The sequence below is a fragment of the Callithrix jacchus genome, chromosome 14 (genome assembly GCF_049354715.1).
Source record: "Callithrix jacchus isolate 240 chromosome 14, calJac240_pri, whole genome shotgun sequence".
NCBI lineage: Eukaryota > Metazoa > Chordata > Mammalia > Primates > Cebidae > Callithrix > Callithrix jacchus.
The window spans coordinates 4,164,636-4,183,672 of record NC_133515.1 but is presented as its reverse complement, the minus strand read 5'-3'; positions in this window follow the sequence as shown (position 1 = coordinate 4,183,672).

Here is a 19,037-nt window from a genome sequence, read left to right as displayed (position 1 = left end):
GAATTGCCTGCAATTGCCATATCTGGAATTGCTTTGCCTTCTTTTGCCTAATTCCCTCTCCTGGGTTTGCATTGCATGTAATTGCCTGAAATTGCCTTGCCAGCAATTGCCTTCTTTATAATTGGCTTGCTGAAATTGCCTGGAATTGCCATACCTGGAAGAGCCTTTCTTAGAAATGCCTGGAAATGTTTTGTCTAAATCTGCTTTTCCTGGAATTCCCTGGATTTGCCTTGCCAGGAATTGCCTGGCATGTAATTGCCTGTCCTGGAGTTGACTTGAATTCCCTTACCTAAAATAATTTTGACTTGAATTGCATGGAATTGCCTTGCCTAACATTACCTTGCTCGAGTTGCCTGGAATTTTTTTACCTGAAATTATTTTGCCTGGTATTGGCCGGAATTGCCTTGCTGGAACAGCCTTTCCTTGAATTCCCTGAAATTGCTCTACCTGAAAGTGCCTTGCCTAGAAATTGCTGGAATTGCCTTGTCTGAAACTGCCTTACTTGAAATTGTCTGCATTTACCTTTCCAAAAGTTGTTGCCTGGAATTGTTTGAAATTTCCTTGCCTGGAATTGCCTTGCCTCTAATTTTCTGGAGTTGCCTTGCCTGATATTGCCTTTCCTGGAATTGCCTGCAATTTTCTTGCCTGGAATGGCTTTGCATTTTATTTCCTAGAGTTTTTTTGTATAAGATTGCCTTGATTAAAATGGCCTTGAAAAGCCTTGCCCAAAGTTGCCTGGATTTGCCTTGCCTGAAATTGCCTGCTGTTGACTTTCCAGAAATATTTTATTTGAAGATGAATGAAATGACCTAGCCAGGAATTGTGTTCTCTGGAATTTCCCGTAACTTCCTTGCCTAGAATTGTCTTGCCTCAAACTGGCTTGCATTGCCTTGGCTGGAGGTGCCATCAAATGTTTTGCCTAAAATTTCTTGCCTGGAATTGTCTGGAATTTGCTTATATCGAATCTTTTTGACTGGAATTGCCTGAAATTTCCTTGATTGGAACTGCCTGAAATTGCCTTGATTGGAACTGCCTGAGTTTGCCTTGGCTGGAGTTGCCTGGAATGGCCCTGCCTGGAGTTTTCTTACCTGGAATTTTCTGGAAGTTTTTGACTCGAATTTTATTGCCTGGAATTTCCTGTAGTTGCGTTGTCTATAATTGCCTTTCCTGAAATTGCCTAATAATTTTTTTTTCGGAATTTCACTTCCTATAATTGCCTGGAATTATTTTTTATAACATTGTGTTTCCTTGATTTGCCTAGCCTGAAATTGCCTGCTCTTGACTTTCCAGAAATTTTTTTTTTTGGACATTCCTGGAATGACCTTGCCAGAAAGTGTGTTCTATGGAATTGCCCGTAACTTTCTTGGCTGGGATTGTCTTGCCTCGAACTTTCCTTTTATTCCCTGAAATGTTCTTTATTCTAGTTCCATTTCCAGGAAGTTCCTGGAGTTGCCTTATCTGGAATTGCCTTTCCTGATATTGCCTGGAATTTTCTTGACTGCAATGGTCTTTCCTTGAATTGCCTGGAATTGCCTTTTTGGAATTGCCTGAAATTTTCTTACCTGAAATTGAATTGCCTGTAATTGTGTGGCGTTGCTTTGCCTTGAATTCCCTTGCCTGGAGTATCCTGGAATTGCCTTGCCTGGAATAATTTTGCCTGGATATGCCTTGCCTAAAAATGCCTAAAGTTGCATTGCCTGGATATGCCTGCCTGACATGCCATGAAATAGCTTCTTCTGAAATTGCCTTGTCTGAAATTGCCTTGAATTACTTTGCCTGGGATCGCCCTGCCTGGAATTTTCTTGTTTCCTTGTTTCAAATTGCCTTGATTGAAATTGCCTGAAAAAGCCTTGCCTGAAATTGCCTTGATTGGAATTGCCTGACATTGCCATGACTGGAGGTGCCTGGAATGCCCTGCATGGAGTTTCCTTACCTGGAATTGCCTGGAAAATTTTCGACTCGAATTTCCTTGCCTGGAATTGCCTGTCATTGCATTGTCTGTAATTGCCTTTCCTGAAATTGCCTAATAATTTTTCTATGGAGTTTCATTTCCTGTAATTACCTGGAATTGTTTTGCCTAACATTGTGTTTCCTAAATTTTCCTTGAATGGAATGGCCTGCTCTTGAATTTCCAGAATTTTTTTATTTGGACAGAAGTGGAATGACCTAGCCAGGAATTGTGTTCTCTGGAATTGCCTGTAACTTCCTTGCCTGGAACTGTCTTGCCTCGAACTGGCTGAAGTTGTTTTGGCTAGTTGCTTGAAAATGCCTTGCCTAGAATTTCTTGCCTGGAATTGTCGGGAATTTCCTTATATCGAATCTCTTTGCCTGGAATTGCCTGAAATTGCCTTGCCTGGTATATCCTGGAATTGCCTTGGGTGAAAAAGCCTGCAATCACCATGTCTGGAATTCCTTTGCCTTGGATTGCCTAAAATAATCGTTCCTGGAACTGGAATTGCATTGAATGTAATTGCCTGAAATTGCCTTGCCTGGCACCATCTTCTTTATAATTGCCTTGTTAAAATTGCCTTTCTTGGAATTACCTATAATTGCCATACCTGGAAGTGCCTTGCTTAGAAATGCCTGGAAATGCCTTGTCTAAATCTGCTTTTTCTGGAATTTCCTGGATTTGCCTTGCCAGGAATCGGCTTGCATAAAATTGCCTGTCCTGGAATTGACTGGCGTTGCCTTACCTAAAATTATTTTAACTTAATTGCATGGAATTGCCTTGCCTAGAATTACCTTGCCTCGAGTTTTCTGAAATTTTCTTACCAGAAATTGTTTTGCCTGGTATTGCCCGGAATTGCCTTGCCTGGAATTGCCTTCTATATAATTGCCTTGCTGGAATTGCCTTTCATGGAATTCCCTGGAATTTCTCTACCTGAAAGTGCCTTGCTGAGAAATTGCTGGATTTGCCTTGCCCGAAACTGCCTTGCCTAAAGTTGCCTGGATTTGCCATGCCAGAAATTGTCTTGTCTAGAATTCTTTGAAATTGCCTTGCCTGGAATTGCCTTGCCTGGAATTGCCTGAAATTGCCTTGCCTGAAATAGACTTGCCTTGTATTTTCTAAAGTTTTCTTTATAAAAATTGCCTCTATTAAAATGGCCATGAAAAGCCTTGCCTGAAATTTCCTCGCATGGAATTGCCTGAAGTTCGATTGGCTCAAATTGCCTTGGCTGAAGTTGCCTGGAATTGCCCTGCCTAAAGTTTTCTTGCCTGTTATTTTCTGAAATGTTTTTGATTCTAGTTTCATTTCCTGGAATTTCCTGGAGTTGCCTTATCTGGAATTGCCTTGCCTGATATTGCCTGGAATTGCCTTGACTGCCATGGTTTTTCCTGGAATTGCCTTGTTTGGAATTGGCTGAAATTTTTTTTCCTGGGATTGCATTGCCTGTAATACTGTGGAGTTGCTTTGCCTTAAATTGCCTTGTTTGGAGAATCCTGGAATTGCCTTGCCTGGAATTGTTTTACCTGAAAATGCGTAAAGTTGCACTGCCTGGATTTGCCTGCCTGAGATTCCATGAAATAGCCTCTTCTGGAATTGCCTTGTCTGAAGTTGCCTTGAATTGCCTTGCCTGAGATCGCCCTGCCTGGAATTTTCTTTCTTCCTTGTTTAAAATTTCCTTGATTGAAATTGCCTGGAAAAGCCTTGCCTGAGATTGCCTTGATTGGAATTGCCTGAAGTTGCCTTGGCTGGAGTTGCCTTGAATTGCCCTGCCTGGAATTTTCTTACTGAAATTTCCTGGAAGTTTTTCTACTCGATTTTTTTTTTTGCCTGGAATTGCCTGTAGTTGCGTTGTCTGTAATTGCCTTTCCTTAAATTGCCTAATAATTTTTTTTTGGAATTATATTTCCTGTAATTGCCTGGAATCTTTTTGCCTTACACTGTGTTTCCTGGATTTGCCTATCATGGAATTGCGTGCTGTTGACTTTCTAGAAATTTTTTTATTTGGACATGCGTGGAATGATCAAGGCAGGAATTGAGTTCTCTGGAATTGTCCATAACTTCCTTACCTGAAATTGTCTTGCCTCAAACTGGCTGGAATTGCCTTGGCTGGAGTTGCTTGAAAATGCCTTGCCAAAAATGTCTTGCCTGGAATTCCCTGGAATTTGCTTATATCGAATGTATTTGCCTGGAATTGCCTGAAATTGCCTTGCCTAAAATATCCTGGAATTGCCTTGGCTGGAATTGCCTGCAATTGTCATGTCTGGAATTGCTTTACCTTGGATTGCCTAAAACACCCATTACTGGAATTTTATTGCATGTAATTGCCTGAAATTGCCTTGCCTGGAATTGCCTTCTTTATAATGGCCATGCTGAAATTGCCTTTCCTGGAATTGCCTGAAATTGCCATACCTGGAAGTGCCTTGCTTAGAAATGCCAGGAAATGCCTCGTCTAAATCTGCTTTTCCTGGAAATCTTTGGATTTGCATTGCCAGGAAATGCCTTGCATAAAATTGCGTGTCCAGGAGTTGACTGGAATTGCCATACCTAATATTATTTTGACTTGAATTGCATGAAGTTGCCTTGCCTAAAATTACCAGGCCTCGAGTTGCCTGGGATTTTTTACCTCAAATTGTTTTGCCTGGTATTGCCCGGAATTGCTTTGCCTGGCATTGCCTACTATATAATTGCCTTGCTGGAATTGCCTTTTCTAGAATTGCCTGAAATTGCTCTACCTGAAAGTGCCTTACCTAGAAATTTCTGGAATTCCCTTTCCTGAAACTGCCTTTCCTGAAGCTGCCTGGATTTTCCTTGCCAGGAATTGTCTTGCCTGGAATTATTTGAAATTGCCTTGCCTGGAATTGCCTTGCCAATAATTTTCTGGAGTTGCCTTGTCTGGAATTGCCTTGCCTGGAATTGCCTGAAATTGCCTTTTCTGAAATTGTCTTACCTATCCTTACTTTTCGGAAATTGCTTTGCTTGGAAGTGTGTAGCCTGGAATTCCCTTTCCTAGACTTGCCTTGCTGAAATTTCATTGCCTGAAATTTTCTGGAGTAATATTACTTGTCTTGGATGTGCCTTGTATGTTTTTTTCTGAAATTGACTTGCCAAATATTGCCTCTTCTGACAAATTAGCTTGCCTGCAGTTGCATTGCCAGGAATTTTCTTTTCTGCAATTGACTGAAATTGCCTTTCATGGAATTGCCTTCCCTGAAATTGACTTGCCTGAAATTGCGATGCCTGCCTTTCTATTAAAATGTGTTGCCTGGATTTGAATTGCTGGAAGTCGCCTGGAATTGTCTTGCATGTAATTGCCTTGCCAGGAGTTGCATAGGGATACCTGGAATTACGTTGCCTATAATAGCCTGCTCTAAATATTTTTTCAAGAAATTGCATTTCCTGGAATAATCTGGAGATGCCTTTCTGGGAATTTCATTTCTTGAAATTGTTTTTAATTTCATTGCTTAAAATTGCCTTCCGTGGAATTGCCTTGAGATGCATTGCCTGGAATTGTTTTGCCTGGAATTGCCTGAAATTGCCTTCCCTGGAATCACCTTGCCTTGTATTTCCTAAAGTTACCTTGTTTAAAATTTCCTTGATTGAAATGGCTTTGAAAAGCCTTGCCTAAAATTTCCTCTCTTGGAATTGCCTGAAGTTGTATTGGCTCGAATTGCCTTGGCTGGAGTTGCCTGGAATTGCCCTGCCTAAACTTTTCTTGCCTGTTATTTCCTGAAATGTACTTGATATTAATTCCGTTTCCAGGAATTTCCTTGAGTTGCCTTATCTGGAATTGCCTTGCTTGATATTGCCTGGAATTTCCTTGACTGCAATGGCCTATCCGGGAATTGCCTGAAATTGCATTGTTTGGAATTGCCTGAAATTTCCTCACCTGGGATTGTATTGCCTGTAATTGTGTGTACTTGCTTGCCTTGATTTGCCTTGCCTGGAGTATACTGGAATTGCCTTGCCTGGAAATGCCTAAAGTTGCATTGCCTGGATTTGCCTGCCTGACATTCCATGAAATAGCCTCTTCTGGAATTGCCTTGTCTGAAATTGCCTTGAATTGCCTTGCCTGGGATCGCCCTGCCTGGAATTTTCTTGTTTCCTTGTTTAAATTTGCCTTGATTAAAATTGCCTGGAACAGCCTTGCCTGAAATTGCCTTGGTTGGAATTGCCTGAAGTTGCCTCGGCTAGAGTTGCCTCAAATTGCCCAGCCTGGAGTTTCCTTACCTGAAATTTTCTGAAAGATTTTCGACTCACATTTCCTTGCCTGGAATTTACTGTAGTTGTGTTGTCTGTAATTGCCTTTCCTGAAATTGCCTAATAACTTTTTTGGAATTTTATTCCTTGTAATTGCCTGGAATTGTTTTGCCTCAAATTTCTTTTTCTGGATTTGCCTTGCCTGGAATTGCCTGCTGTTGATTTTCCAGAAATTTTTTTATTTGGACATGCATGGAATGACCTAGCCAGGAATTGTGTTCTCTGGAATTGCCCATAACTTTCTTGCTTGGAATTGTCTGGCCTCGAACTGGCTGGAATTGCCTTGGCTGGAGTTGCTTGGAAATGCCTTGCCTAAATTTTCTTGCCTGGAATTTTCTGGAATTTCTTTATATCAAATCTCTTTTCCTGGAATTAACTGCAATTGCATTGGCTGGAATTGTCTCCAATTCCCATGTCTGGAATTGCTTTGCCTTGGATTGCCTAAAATACTCGTTCCTGGAATTGCATTGTATGTAATTGCATGAAATTGCCTTTCTTGGAATTGCCTGGAATTGCCATACCTGGAATTGCCTTGCTTAGAAACGCCTTGTCTAAAGCTGCTTTTCCTGGAATTCCCTGGATTTTTGTTGCTAGGAATGGCCTTGCTTGGAATTGGCTGTCCTGGAGCTGACTGGAATTGCCTTACCTAAAATCATTTTGACTTGAGTTGCATGGAATTACCTTACCTAAAATTACCTTGCCTCGAGTTACCTGGAATATTCTTACCTGACATTTTTATGCCTGGTATTGCCCGGAATTGCCTTGCCTGGAATTTCCTTCTATATAATTGCCTTGCTGAAATGGCCTTTCCTGGATTTGCCTGGAATTGCTCTACCTGAATGTTCCTTGCCTAGAAATTGTTGGAATTGCCTGGCCTGCAACTGCCTAGCCTGACGTTACCTGGATTTGCCTTGCCTGAAATTGCCTGCTGTTGACTTTCCAGAAATTTTTTTATTTGTACATGAGTGAAATGATTTAGCCAGGAATTGTGTTCTCTGGAATTGCCTGTAACTTTCTTGGCTGGAATTGTCTTGCCTCGAACTGGCTTGAATTGCCTTGGTTGAAGTTGCTATCAAATGCCTTGCCTAAAATTTCTTGCCCGGAATTGTCTGGAATTTCCTTATATCGAATTACATTGCCTGGAATTGCCTGAAATTGCCTTGCCTGGAATATCCTGGAATTGCCTTGGCTGGAATTGCCTGCAATTGCCATGTCAGGAATTCCTTTGCCTTCGATTGCATAAAACACCCGTTCCTGGAATTTCATTGCATATAATTGCCTGAAATTGCCTTGCCTGGAATTGCCTTCATTATAATTGCCTTGCTGAAATTTCCTTTCCTGGAATTGCCTGAAATTGCCACATCTGGAAGTGCCTTGCTTAGAAATGCCTGAGAATGCCTTGTCTAAATCTTCCTTTCATAAAATTCCATGGATTTGCCTTGCCAAGAATTGCCTTGCATGAAATTGTTTTCCAGGAGTTGACTGGAATTACCTTAACTAAAATTATTTTTACTTGAATTGCATGGAATTGCCTTGCCTAAAATTACCTTGCCTCGAGTTGCCTGAAATTTTTTGCCTGGTATTGCCCGGAATTACCTTGTCTGGAATTGCCTTCTATATAATTGCCTTGATGGAATGCCCTTTCCTGGAATTGCCTGTATTTGCTCTACCTGAAAATGTCTTGCCAGAAATTGTTGGAATTGCCTTGCCTGAAACTGCCTTCCCTGAAGTTGTCTGCATTTGCCTTGCCAGGAATTGTCTTGCCTGGAATTGTTTGAAATTGCCTTGCCTGGAATTGTTTTGCCTATGATATTCTGGAGTTGCCTTGCCTGAAATTGCCTCCCCTGAAATTGCCTTGCCTGGAATCGCCTTGCCTTGTGTTTCTTAGAGTTTTCTTGTTTAAAATTGCCTTTACTAAAATGGCCTTGAAAAGCCTTGCCTGAAATATCCTCGCTTGGAATACCCTGAAATTGTACTGGCGCGAATTGTTTTGGTTGGAGTTGTTTGCAATTCCCCTGCCTAAATTTTCATGCCTCTTATTCCCTGAAATGCTCTTGATTCTAGTTGTTTTCCAGGAATTTCCTGAAGTTGCCTTATTTGGAATTGCCTTGCCTGATATTGCCTAAAATTTTCTTGACTGCAATCGCCATTTTTGAAATTGCCTGCAATTGCCTTGTTTGGAATTGCCTGAAATTTTCTTACCTGGGATTGCATTGCCTATAATTGGGTGGAATTGCTCTGCCTTCAATTGCCTTGGCTGGAGTATACTGGAATTGCCTAGCCTGGAATTGTTTTGCCTGGATATGCCTTGACTGGAATTACCTTGCCTCAAACGGCCTAAAGTAGCATTGCCTGGATTTCCCTGCCTAACATTCCATGAAATAGCCTCTTCTGGAATTGCCTTGCCTGAAATGGCCCTGCCTAGAATTCTTTTGTTTCCTTGTTTAAAATTGCCTTGAGTGAAATTGCCTTGAAAAGCCTTGCCTGAAATTGCCTTGATTGGAGTTGCCTGAAGTTGCGTTGGCTGGAGTTGCCTGGACTTGCCCTGCCTGGAGTTTCCTTACCTGGAGTTTCCTGGAAGTGTTTCGACTCAAATTTCCTTGCGTGGGATTTTTTGTAGTTGCGTTGTCTGTAATTGCGTTTCCTGAAGTTGCCTAATAATATTTTTCCGGAATTCCCTGTCCTACAATTTCCTGGAATTGTTTGGCCTAACATTGTGTTTCCTGGATTTGCCTTGCCTGAAATTGCCTGATGTTGAATTTCCAGCAATTTTTCTATATGGACATGTGAGAAATGACCTTGCCAGGGAGGGTGTTCTCTGGAATTGCTAGTAACTTCCATGCCTGGAATTGCCTTGCCTCGAACTGGCTGCAATTGCCGTGGCTGAAGCTGCTTGGAAAGGCCTTGCCAAAAATGTCTTGCCTAGAACTATCTGAAATTTCCATATATCGAATCTCCTTGCCTGGAATATCCTGGAATTGCCTTGGCTGGAATTGCCTGCAATTGCCTTGTCTGAAATTGCCTTAAATAGCCTTGCCTGAGATGGCCCTACCTGGAAATTTTTGTTTCCTTGATTAAAATTGCCTTGATTGAAATTGCCTGGAAAAGCCTGGCCTGAAATTGCCTTGATTGGAATTGCCTGAAGGTGCCTTGGCTGGAGTTGCCTGGAATTGCCCTGCCTGGAGTTTCCTTACCTGGAATTTCCTGGAAACTTTTCAACTCGAATTTTCTTGCCTAGAATTGCCTGCAGTTGCATTGTCTGTAATTGCCTTTCCCGAAATTGCCTAGTCATTTTTTTTTTGGAATTTCATTTCCTGTAATTGCCTGGAATTGTTTTGCCTAACATTGTGTTTCCTGGATTTGCCTTGCCGGAATTGCCTACTGTTGACTTTTCAGAAATTTTTTCATTTGGACATGTGTGGAGGGACCTAGACAAGAATTGTGTTCTCTGGAATTGCCCATAACTTCCTTGCCTGGAATTGCCTTGCCTCGAACTGGCTGGAATTGCCTTGGCTGGAGTTGCTTGGAAAGGCCTTGCCAAAAATTTCAAGCGGGGAATTCTCTGGAATTCCCTGATATGGAGCCTCTTTGCCTGCAATTGCCTGAAATTGCCTTGCCTGGAATATCCTGGAATTGCCTTGGCTGGAATTGCCTGCAATTGCCATGTCTGGAATTATTTTGTGTTGGATTGCCTAAAAACCCGTTCCTGGAATTGCATTGCATGTAAATGCCTGCAATTGCCTTGCCTGGAATTGCCTTCTTTATAGTTGCCCCTCTGACATTGCCTTTGCTGGAATTGACAGGAATTGCCATAAATGGAAGAACCTTGCTTAGAGATGCCTGGAAATGCCTTGTCTAAATTTGCTTTTCCTGGAATTTCCTGGATTTGCCTTGCCAGGAATTGCCTTGCATGAAATCGCCTATCCTGGAGTTGACAGAAATTGCCTTACCTAAAATTATTTTGACTTGAATTGCATAGAATTGCCTTGCCTCAAATTACCTTGCCTCGAGTTGCCTGGAATTTTCTAACCTGAAATTGTTTGGTCTAGTACATCCCGGAATTGTCTTGCCTGGAAATGTTGAAACTGCCTTGCCTGGAATTGCCTTGCCTATAATGTTCTGGAGATGCCTTGCCTGGAATTGCCTTGCCTGGAATTGCCTGAAATTGCCTTGCCTAGAATCGCCTTGCTTTGTATTTCCGAGAGTTTCCTTGTTAAAAATTGCTTTGATTTAAATGGCCTTGAAAAGCCTTGCCTGAAATTTTCCCGCCTGGAATTGCCGGAAGTTGTATTGGCTCGAATTCTAGCCTTGGCTAGAATTGCCTGGAATTGCTTTGCTGAAACATTTCCTGCCTGTTATTCCCTGAGATATTCTTGATTCTAGTTCCATTTCCAGGATTTTTCGGGAGTTGCCTTATTTGGAATTGCCTTGCCTGATATTGCCTGGAATTGTTTTGACTGCAATGGCCTTCCCTGCATTCGCCTCGTATTGCCTTGTTTAGAATTGCCTGAAATTTACTAACATGAGATTGCATTGCCTGTAATTGTGTGGAGTTGCTCGGCCTTGAATGGCCTTGGCTGGAGTATCCTGGAATTGCCTAGCCTGGAATTCTATTGCCTGGATATGCCTTGCCTGGAATTGCCTTGCCTGAAAGTGCCTAACCTTGCATTGCCTGGATTTGCCTGCCTGACATTCCATGAAATAGCCTCTTCTGGAAATGCCTTGTCCGAAATTGCCTTGAATTGCTTTGCCTGGGATTGCCCTGCATAAAATTTTTTGTTTCCTTGTTTAAAATTGCCTTGAGTGAAATTGCCTGGAAAAGCCTGGCCTGAAATTGCCTTCATTAGAATTGCCTGAAGCTGCGTTGGCTGGAGTTGCCTGGAATTGCCCTGCCTAAACTTTTCTTGCTTGTTATTCCCTGAAATGTTCTTGATTCTAGTTTTATTTCCAGGAATTTCTTGGAGGTGCCTTATCTGGAATTGCCTTGCCTGATATTGCCTGGAATTTCCTCTGCCATGGCCTTTCCTGGAATGGCCTGGAATTGAATTGTTTGGAATTGCCTGAAATTTTCTTACCCGGGATTTCATTGCCTGTAATTGTGTGGAGTTGCTTTACCTTGAATTTCCTCGCCTGGAATATCCTGGAATTGCCTTGTCTGGAATGGTTTAGCCTGGATATGCCTTGGCTGGAATTGCCTTGCCTGGAAATGCCTAAAGTTGCATTGCCTGGATTTGCCTGCCTGATATTGTATGAAATAACCTCTTCCGGAATTACCTTTTTTGAAATTGCCTTGAATTGCCTCTCCTGGGGTCGCCCTGCCTGGAATATACTTGTTCTTTTGTTTAAAATTGCCTTGACTGAAGTTGCCTGGAAAAGCCTTGCCTCAAATTGCCTTGATTGAAATTTCCTGAAGTTGCCTTGTTGGAAGTTGCCTGGAATTGCCCTGCCTGGAGTTTCCTTACCTGAGATTTCCTGGAAGCATTTCGACTCGAATTTCTTTGCTGGGAATTGCCTTTCATTGCATTGTTAGTAATTGCCTTTCCTAAAACTGCCTAATAGGTTATTTATTTATTTATTTATTTGTATTTCTCTTCCTGGAATCGGCTGGAATTGTTTTGCCTAACATTGTGTTTCCTGGATTAGCCTGGTCTGGAATTTCCCGCTGTTGAATTTCCAGATATTTTTTTATTTGGACATGCGTGGAATGACCTAGCCAGGAATTTTGTTCTCCAGAATTGCCCGTAACTTCCTTGCCTGAAATGGTCTTGCCTCGAACTGGCTGAAATTGCCTTGGCTGGAGTTGCTTGGAAATGCCTTTCCTAAAATTTCTTGCCTGGAATTGTCTGGAATTTCTTTACATCGAATCTCTCTGCCTGGAGTTGCCTGAAATTGCCTTGCCTGGAATATCCTGGAATTGCCTTGGGTGGAATTGCCACGTCTGGAATCGCTCTGCCTTGGATTGCCTACCATACCCGTTCCTGGAATTGCATCGCATGTAATTGCCTGAAATTGCCTTGCCTGGAATTGCCTTCTTTATAATTGCTTTGCTGAAATTGCCTTTCCAGAAATTGCCTGGAATTGCCATACCTTTAAGTGCCTTGCTGAGACATGCCTGGAAATGCCTTGTCTAAATCTGATTTTATTGGAATTCCCTGGATTTGCCATGCCAGGAATTGCCTTGCATGAAATTGCCTGTCCTGGATTTGACTGGAATTGTTTTATTTAAAATTACGTCGACTTGAATTGCATGGAATTGCCTTTCCTAAAATTACTTTGCCTCGAGTTGCCTGAAATGAATATTTCTGAACTGAAATTGTTTTGCCTTGTATTGCCCGGAATTACCTTGCCTGGAATTGCCTTCTGTATAATTGCCTTGCTGGAATGGCCTTTCCTGGAATTGCCTGGAATTGCTCCAACTGAAATTGCCTTGCCTAGAAATTGCGGAAATTGTTTTGCCTGAAACTGCCTTGCCTGAAATTGCCTGAATTTGCCTTGCCAGGAATTGTCTTGCCTGGAATTGATTGAAATTCTGTTGCCTGGAATGGCCTTGCCTATACGTTTCTGGAGTTGCGTTGCCTGGCATGGCCTTGAATGGATTTTCCTGATATTGCCTTGCCTGGAACCGCCTTGCCTTGTATATCCTAAAGGTTCCTTGTTGAAAATAGCCTTGATTAAAATGGCCTTGAAAAGCCTTGCCTGAATTTTCCTCTCTTGGAATTGCCTGAAGTTGTATGGGCTCGAGTTGCCTTGGCTGGAGTTGCCTGGAATTGGCGTGCCAAAACTTTCCTTTCCTGTTATTTTCTAAAATGTTCTTGATACCAGTTCCATTTCCAGGATTTTCCCGGAGTTGCCTTATCTGGAATTACCTTCCCTGATATTGCCTGGAATTTCCTTGACTGCAATGGCCTTTCCTGGAATTGCCTGGAATTGCCTTGTTTGGAATTGCCTGAAATTGTCGTCCCTGGGATTGCATTGCCTGTAATTGTGTGGAGTTGCTCTGCCTTGAATTGCCTTGGCTGGAGTATTTTGGAATTGCCTAGCCTGGAATTGTTTCGCCTGGATATGCCTTGCCTGGAATTGCCTTGCCGCAAACTGCGTGAAGTTGCATTGCCTGGATTTCCCTGCCTGACATTCCATGAAATAGCCTCTTCTGGAATTGCCTCGCCTGGGATGGCCCTGCCTAGAATTCTTTTGTTTCCTTGTTTAAAATTGCCTTGAGTGAAATTTCCTGGAAAAGCCTTGCCTGAAATTGCCTTGATTGGAATTGCCTGAAGTTGCGTTGGCTGGAGTTGCCTGGACGTGCCCTGCCTGGAGTTTCCTTACCTGGAGTTTCCTGGAAGTGTTTCGACTCAAATTTCCTTGCGTGGGATTTTTTGTAGTTGCGTTGTCTGTAATTGCGTTTCCTGAAGTTGCCTAATAATATTTTTCCGGAATTCCCTATCCTACAATTTCCTGGAATTGTTTGGCCTAACATTGTGTTTCCTGGATTTGCCTTGCCTGAAATTGCCTGATGTTGACTTTCCAGCAATTTTTCTATATGGACATGTGAGAAATGACCTTGCCAGGAAGGGTGTTCTCTGGAATTGCTAGTAACGTCCATGCCTGGAATTGCCTTGCCTCGAACTGGCTGCAATTGCCTTGGCTGAAGCTGCTTGGAAAGGCCTTGCCAAAAATGTCTTGCCTGTAAGTATCTGAAATTTCCTTATATCGACTCTCCTTGCCTGGAATATCCTGGAATTGCCTTGGCTGGAATTGCCTGCAATTGCCTTGTCTGAAATTGCCTTAAAATGCATTGCCTGGCATGGCCCTGCCTGGAATATTTTTGTTTCCTTGTTTAAAATTGCCTTGATTGAAATTGCCTGGAAAAGCCTGGCCTGAAATTGCCTTGATTGGAATTGCCCGAAGGGGCCTTGGCTGGAGTTGCCTGGAATTGCCCTGCCTGGAGTTTCCTTACCTGGAATTTCCTGGAAACATTTCAACTCGAATTTTCTTGCCTGGAATTGCCTGCAGTTGCGTTGTCTGTAATTGCCTTTCCCGAAATTGCCTAGTCATTTTATTTTGGAATTTCATTTCCTGTAATTGCCTGGAGTTGTTTTGCCTAACATTGTGTTTCCTGGATTTGCCTTGCCGGAATTGCCTGCTGTTGACTTTTCAGAAATTTCTTCATTTGGACATGTTTGGAGTGACCTAGACAAGAATTGTGTTCTCTAATTGCCCGTAACTTCCTTGCCTGGAATTGCCTTGCCTCGAACTGGCTGGAATTGCCTTGGCTGGAGTTGCTTGGAAAGGCCTTGCCAAAAATTTCTAGCGGGGAATTATCTGGAATTCCCTGATATCGAATCTCTTTGCCTGCAATTGCCTGAAATTGCCTTGCCTGGAATATCCTGGAATTGTCTTGGCTGCAATTGCCTGCAATTGCCATGTCTGGAATTATTTTGTGTTGGATTGCCTAAAATACCCGTTCCTGGAATTGCATTGCATGTAAATGCCTGCAATTGCCTTGCCTGGAATTGCCTTCTTTATAGTTGCCCCTCTGACATTGCCTTTGCTGGAATTGCCTGGAATTGCCATAAATGGAAGAGCCTTGCTTAGAAATGCCTGGAAATGCCTTGTGTAAATTTGCTTTTCCTGGAATTTCCTGGATTTGCCTTGCCAGGAATTGCCTTGCATGAAATCGCCTATCCTGGAGTTGACAGAAATTGCCTTACCTAAAATTATTTTGACTTGAATTGCATAGAATTGCCTTGCCTCAAATTACCTTGCCTCGAGTTGCCTGGAATTTTCTAACCTGAAATTGTTTTGCCTAGTACATCCTGGAATTGTCTTGCCTGGAAATGTTGAAACTGCCTTGCCTGGAATTGCCTTGCCTATAATTTTCTGGAGATGCCTTGCCTGGAATTGCCTGAAATTGCCTTGCCTAGAATCGCCTTGCTTTGTATTTCCGACAGTTTCCTTGTTAAAATTTGCTTTGATTTAAATGGCCTTGAAAAGCCTTGCCTGAGATTTTTTTGCCGGGAATTGCATGAAGTTGTATTGGATCGAATTCTAGCATTGGCTAGAATTGCCTGGAATTGCTTTGCTGAACTTGTCCTGCCTGTTATTCCCTGAGATGTTCTTGATTCTAGTTTTATTTCCAGAAATTTCTTGGAGTTGCCTTATCTGGAATTGCCTTGCCTGATATTGCCTGGAATTTTTTCTGCCATGGCCTTTCCTGGAATGGCCTGGAATTGAATTGTTTGGAATTGCCTGAAATTTTCTTACCCGGGATTGCATTGCCTGTAATTGTGTGGAGTTGCTTTGCCTTGAATTTCCTTGCCTGGAATATCCTGGAATTGCCTTGCCTGGAATGGTTTTGCCTGGATATGCCTTGGCTGGAATTTCCTTGCCTGGAAATGCCTAAAGTTGCATTGCCTGGATTTGCCTGCCTGATATTGTATGAAATAACCTCTTCCGGAATTACCTTTTTTGAAATTGCCTTGAATTGCCTCTCCTGGGGTCGCCCTGACTGGAAGATACTTGTTCTTTTGTTTAAAATCGCCTTGACTGAAGTTGCCTGGAAAAGCCTTGCCTCAAATTGCCTTGATTGCAATTCCCTGAAGTTTCCTTGGCGGAAGTGGCCTGGAATTGCCCTGCCTGGAGTTTCCTTACCTGAGTTTTCCTGGAAGCATTTCAACTCGAATTTCTTTGCTGGGAATTGCCTTTCATTGCATTGTTAGTAATTGCCTTTCCTAAAACTGCCTGATAGGTTATTTGTTTATTTATTTGTATTTCTCTTCCTGGAATCGGCTGGAATTGTATTGCCTAACATTGTGTTTCCTGGATTTGCCTGGTCTGGAATTTCCTGCTGTTGAATTTCCAGATATTTTTTTATTTGGACATGCATGGAATGACCTAGCCAGGAATTTTGTTCTCCAGAATTGCCCGTAACTTCCTTGCCTGAAATGGTCTTGCCTCGAACTGGCTGGAATTGCCTTGGCTGGAGTTGCTTGGAAATGCCTTTCCTAAAATTTCTTGCCTGGAATTGTCTGGAATTTCTTTACATCGAATCTCTCTGCCTGGAGTTGCATGAAATTGCCTGGCCTGGAATATCCTGGAATTGCCTTGGGTGGAATTGCCACGTCTGGAATCGCTCTGCCTTGGATTGCCTACCATTCCCGTTCCTGGTATTGCATTGCATGTAATTGCCTGAAATTGCCTTCTTTATAATTGCTTTGCTGAAATTGCCTTTCCAGAAATTGCGTGGAATTGCCATACCTTTAAGTGCCTTGCTGAGACATGCCTGGAAATGCCTTGTCTAAATCTGATTTTATTGGAATTCCCTGGATTTGCCATGCCAGGAATTGACTTGCATGAAATTGCCTGTCCTGGATTTGACTGGAATTGTTTTATTTAAAATTACGTCGACTTGAATTGCATGGAATTGCCTTTCCTAAAATTACTTTGCCTCGAGTTGCCTGAAATGAATATTTCTGAACTGAAATTGTTTTGCCTTGTATTGCCCGGAATTACCTTGCCTGGAATTGTCTTCTGTATAATTGCCTTGCTGGAATGGCCTTTCCTGGAATTGCCTGGAATTGCTCTAACTGAAATTGCCTTGCCTAGAAATTGCTGAAATTGTTTTGCCTGAAACTGCCTTGCCTGAAATTGCCTGAATTTGCCTTGCCAGGAATTGTCTTGCCTGGAATTGATTGAAATTCTGTTGCCTGGAATGGCCTTGCCTATACGTTTCTGGAGTTGCATTGCCTGGCATGGCCTTGAATGGATTTTCCTGATATTGCCTTGCCTGGAACCGCCTTGCCTTCTATATCCTAAAGGTTTCTTGTTGAAAATAGCCTTGAATAAAATGGCCTTGAAAAGCCTTGCCTGAATTTTCCTCCCTTGCAATTGCCTGAAGTTGTATGGGTTCGATTTGCCTTGGCTGGAGTTGCCCGGACTTGGCGTGCCAAAACTTTCCTTGTCTGTCATTTTCTAAAATGTTCTTGATACTAGTTCCATTTCCAGGAATTTCCCGGAGTTGCCTTATCTGGAATTACCTTCTCTGATATTGCCTGGAATTTCCTTGACTGCAATGGCCTTTCCTGGAATTGCCTGGAATTGCCTTGTTTGGAATTGCCTAAAATTGTCGTCCCTGGGATTGCATTGCCTGTAATTGTGTGGAGTTGCTCTGCCTTGAATTGCCTTGGCTGGATTTTTTGGAATTGCCTAGCCTGGAATTGTTTCCTCTCGATATGCCTTGCCTGGAGTTGCCTTGCCTCAAACTGCCTAAAGTTGCATTGCGTGGATTTCCCGCCTGACATTCCATGAAAAAGCCTCTTCTGGAATTGCCTTGTCTAAAATTGCCTTGAATTGCCTTGCTTGGGATGGCCCTGCCTACAATTCTTTTGTTTCCTGGTTTAAAATTGCCTTGAGTGAAATTGCCTGGAAAAGCCTTGCCTGAAATTGCCTTGATTGGAATTGCCTGAAGTTGCGTTGGCCAGAGTTGCCTGGACTTGCCCTGCCTGGAGTTTCCTTACCTGGAGATTCCTGGAAACTTTTCGACTCGAATTTTCTTGCCTGGAATTGCCTGCAGTTGCGTTGTCTGTAATTGCCTTTCCCGAAATTGCCTAGTCATTTTTTTTGGAATTTCATTTCCTGTAATTGCCTGGAATTGTTTTGCCTAACATTGTTTAACCTGAATTTGCCTTGCCTGAAATTGCCTGATGTTGACCGTCCAGCAATTTTTCTATTTGGACATGCGTGAAATGACCTTGCTAGGAAGTGTGTTCTCTGGAATTGCCCGTAACTTCCTTACCTGGAATTGCCTTGCCTCGAACTGGCTGGAATTGCCTTGGCTGGAGTTGCTTGGAAAGGCCTTGCCAAAAATTTCTTGCAGGGAATTATCTGGAATTTTCTGATATCGAATCTCTTTGCCTGCAATTGCCTGAAATTGCCTTGCCTGGGATATCCTCGAATTGCCTTAGCTGGAATTGCCTGCAATTGCCATGTCTGGAATTATTTTGTGTTGGATTGCCTAAAATACCCATTCCTGGAATTGCGTTGCATGTAAATGCCTGCAATTGCCTTGCCTGGAATTGCCTTCTTTATAGTTGCCCCTCTGACATTGCATTTGCTGGAATTGCCTGGAATTGCAATAAATGGAAAAGCCTTGCTTAGAGATGCCTGGAAATGCCTTGTCTAAATTTGCTTTTCCTGGAATTTCCTCGATTTGCCTTGCCAGGAATTGCCTTGCATGAAATTGCCTATCCTGGAGTTGACAGAAATTGCCTTACCTAAAATTATTTTGACTTGAATTGCATAGAATTGCCTTGCCTCAAATTACTTTGCCTCGAGTTGCCTGGAATTTTCTAACCTGAAGTTGTTTTGCCTAGTACATCCCGGAATTGTCTTGCCTGGAAATGTTGAAACTGCCTCGCCTGGAATTGCCTTGCCTATACTTTTCTGGAGATGCCTTGCGTGGTATTGACTTGCCTATGATTTTCTGGAGATGCGTTGCCTGGAATTGCCTTGCCTGGAATTGCCTGAAATTGCCTTGCCTAGAATCGCCTTGCTTTGTATTTCCAAGAGTTTCCTTGTTAAAAATTGCTTTGATTTAAATGGCCTTGAAAAGCCTTGCCTGAAATTTTCACGCCTGGAATTGCCTGAAGTTGTATTGGCTCGAATTCTGGCGTTGGATTTGCTGAAACTTTTCCTGCCTCTTATTCCCTGAGATATTCTTGATTCTAGTTCCATTTCCAGGATTTTTCGGGAGTTGCCTTATTTGGAATTGCCTTGCCTGATATTGCCAGGAATTGTTTTGACTGCAATGGCCTTTCCTGGATTCGCCTCGTATTGC